The sequence below is a fragment of the Protopterus annectens genome, chromosome 12.part0, assembly GCF_019279795.1.
Source record: "Protopterus annectens isolate FY-2018-M chromosome 12.part0, PAN1.0, whole genome shotgun sequence".
Lineage (NCBI taxonomy): Eukaryota > Metazoa > Chordata > Ceratodontiformes > Protopteridae > Protopterus > Protopterus annectens.
This window is the reverse complement of record NC_056746.1, coordinates 487,065,825-487,069,680: the sequence shown is the minus strand read 5'-3', so window position 1 is coordinate 487,069,680 and position 3,856 is coordinate 487,065,825. Positions and strand designations below refer to the sequence as shown.

The 3,856-nt window shown below is 36.0% G+C and overlaps 1 protein-coding gene across 1 annotated transcript in view; it reads left to right on the top strand.

The window, feature by feature from the left end:
- Nucleotides 1-1,780: 1,780 nt before the first annotated feature.
- Nucleotides 1,781-3,856, top strand: part of TNFRSF13B (TNF receptor superfamily member 13B) — a 141,397-nt gene continuing 139,321 nt past the window's right edge. Inside the window, exon 1 of the mRNA XM_044090550.1 lies at nucleotides 1,781-1,932. The gene's annotated coding sequence lies outside the window, so the exon portion shown is untranslated. The remainder of the gene's footprint in view (nucleotides 1,933-3,856) is intronic.

The window sequence follows — 3,856 nt, the reverse complement described above, 5'->3', positions numbered from 1 at the left end:
TACCACAGCAGATAGCCTGTGAGAAAGACTCTTTGTCTGAGAGTGAGTTGTCCGGTGTTCCAATTCCAGTGGACATTCCTGTTCCTATGATGAATCCAGAATTTCCTGATACCAGCTGTGCACCACAGACTTTCCCTGTTGCTAAATTTGGTCCTAACTGTTATGTTACTACATATGGTTGAATCTCTAAACCCTGTACCAGATATGAAGCAACCTGGACATGAATATTGTGCTTTATTTCCAATGTATAGAGTAATGCATGCCTAGCTCTAACATTGTTTTGCATAAAGGGCAATCTTTTTAAGAGGGAGAATGTAGATCAATATATGTGTATATACCTTTAAGAAGCTATCCAAGGGCTTGCATTAGAGTATAAATACTGAGTACATGCGAGCCTGACTGCCATTTTGTAGTTAACTGTTGAGATGTAAGCAAGTATGTTTGTAAGCTGTATTTGTTAACTAGTTCATATGTATTTAATGATGCTGCTATCCATCCTGATGTGTTTGTATGTATTAAAGCATCAGAAAGAAACTCCAGGCCTTCTCATTATTTGTATTAAAGATGAAGGAGCAAGAATTCTGATTGAATATGGGATAGAGTTCCTTGTTTAGATATGCAGTGTGAGTATAAACAGCCCTGTACATAATTTTGGTTTATAGATTTCAAGCAGGTTTTTGTCTTGAGAGTATGGAGGGCAAGAGAGATAGTGATGAAGTAATGAGGAGATAGAAGGGGAGGTAGAGGGGTTATATATTATTTTATGGGTTAGAAAAAGTTGCATACGGGCTAGTTGATGTGGGAGTTCATTTAGTTGGTGCTAAATGGAAGAATAAGCAATGAGCATCAAGTCCTGAATCATCTCAAATATATTTTGTAAAATACTAATAAGTTTAAACATGGAGTTAAAATTGTATTTTTTATGTGTTAAAGTTTATAACTGATGTTTACAGATGCTTTCATGATTGGTGTAAATTTGCATTTTTATTAATTTATTTGTCTTTTGTTGACCATGTTAGTACCACTAGGCCAGTAGTCTCTTTTCAGGCAAGACCCAAGGTTGTATTTATACTACTAGTGGAAATTTGCTCAGGGTATCAGGAAACCTCCCCTACGCTTTTCAATAGGTGCCATGGGACCTTTTATATCCACCTGAGCTACTACCAACTCAGCTAAAGGATGACACACTCAGGAGCATAGAACCCACCTTATGCTGCACTGTAGTGTCAGCAATCTAACAACCTGGTATGGGAGTAGAACCCACAGCCTTCTGCAGCAAAGGCTGCACACTCGCCTTTGGTGCAGCCTTCTGCACCAAAGGTGAACGTGCTACCTGTTGCACAGCTGACACTGTATCTATTTTTATAGCTTAGCCTAAAAAATTATTAAAAAATAAGCAATCTTTTGAGATTGTCAGATGCTGGCTGTTCTTAGTAAAGGGCAATCAAGGTTTCAGTATATTAATTTTTAGTCTCTCGTCACCATTATTAACATACTCACTCTTACATTTCCTGTGAGCTTATAAAACTATACAGTTCATATTTGCTTTGTCTGTATATGCCACATATTCATATAAATTGAAGGTAGAAAGTTACATGACCTGAAGCTATTTATTGTAAGTGGAAAGCCATTTTAAAACCCCTCCTCCTCTGCAAGACATGGGCAGGCATCTTAAATCTGGCACATGATAGGAGTACACACTGAATGTGCGCGTGTAATGGAACTCATAGTGGGTAAAGGAGGAGAATGATATAGCGTCATTCTGTTGCAGCTCATTGAACCCTTCAGTGCTGTATATAGCCAGGGGGGAAGCCCCAGGAAATAAATGCAGGTGGACAGTGTGCTTACAACATCATCATTTCATTAGACAGAGGCTTACTGGGCTACGATTATTGCCGGCTAGGAACTTGCCAGACCTTGACAACATCAGCTGTAAGTACCAAAAGGCTTTCTCCTATGTAAAAATGAAAGTAAGATGCTTATAGCGTGCGTATTTTATTTTCTTTCATGTATCACCTTAACTTTCATTTGAAACCTCTTGATGAAACTAAAGCATTATGTCTTTTAAAGGAGTTTTAAAAAATAATCCTTTATTGTCTGGGCACTCAGATCTGATGAATGATGCTTACTTATGTTTCTTGAATTTGTGTATAATATACATCCCTCTACACACACACACACACACACACACACACACACACACACACACACACACACACACACACACACACACACACACACACACACACACAGCATTTCAGATAAAAACTGCTTTTACACAAGATGAATTTTGAAATGGATAATTTATATGCAAGATTGCATGATAGTTACTGACTTAATCTGTAGTAGCAGATTGCTAAAATTGGCAGTGATCTGACTGCAACTTAATCTTAAACACAGGTCAAGTGCTGACAATGTCTTGTTTTACATTTCATGCAATATCTGTCAAACAGTAAGCAAAATAGCTGCCATTTCCTGTTAATGTTATTTCAGTAAAGGCTCTGTCACATTAAATTACATGGAATGGTACATTTACTCTCTCATTAACTGTAATGGTATGTTTATTCTTAAGAAGAGAGCTGGAGTGCAAGAAGGATATCTGACATTTGCTGAGTGCAAACCTGTAGTTAGAATAGGCAAACGAGATGTCTTGTTCTACCATTGACACTACCTATATATGCATGTACTTTAAATGCAGTATCCAACCACGTGTCTGTTTATTTACTTTAAGAACTTTTTTTATCAAACTATATTTTAATCAGCTATCAGAGTATAGGCAACAAGAAAGAAATTGGGGTATCCTAAACAAAAGACCAGCACTGGCTGAGTTTTTGGTAGACTCTAGGACAGAAGCTGTTGTTAAAAAAGGAATAATTAGTAGACCATATAAAACATTGCATGATAACTATAACAATCAGTGGAGTTTAGAAATGATTGGAAAGAGAGACTGGATAAGGAATTCACAAAGAAACAATGGGGCAATGTATGTATTTCTCCCAAATATGCAACAAAGGATAGAAGATTTAGGATCCTTGCTTGGAAGTGTTTACATAGGTGTTTTTATACCCCAAGTAGACTCCAATGAATTTTTCCCCAGGTACACAGCAAATGTTGGAGATGTGATAGGGAAGAAAGAGATTACTGGGAACCTATTTTCTGGGAGTGTAATGACTTGCCAGACTTTAAAGATTCCCTGCTGACTACTCTGTCAGAGATACTGGGTGAGCAAATTAATGTAACTAAGGAAATGATTTTCTGAGCTATGGTATAGAATTGGAATTGCTTAGACAAACAAAAGACTTGATGATTATAGTGGCTGCCAAAAAAGCAATTACTAGAACGTGGAAATCAAAATCTAAACCAACTATAGTAGAAGAAGTGAATATAGTAACAGAGATAAAACAATTGGAATTGGGATCTTAGAAAAGGATGAAGAGCAAATTTCATAGAAAAAATGGGAATTGTGGGAACAATACATGCAGAGGAAGAATAAGGTTTAAAAGAAGGCATGATTTGAATGAGCTATTTAATCTATGATTGATAGTGACTGGATAGATTATAAGTGCTGTATAATGTCTGCATCTAAAATTATGTCAGTATGGTTTGTGATGTATAACGTTTGCAACAAAAATGATGTCAATATGGTTTGTTTTAATTTATATAAACATATGAATGTGTATGTCATACATGATAATTTAATAAAGATGTTTTCTTGTTTAATTAAAAAAAATATTTTAATCTCAAAGATTTGCTACTCTTCATACTGTTCCTATGTTTTTCTTGCGGAGTTTTCTTGCTAGGAGATTCTGCAAAACAGCATTTGCTTTCTATGATCAAAATGAATTGAAATGAAATA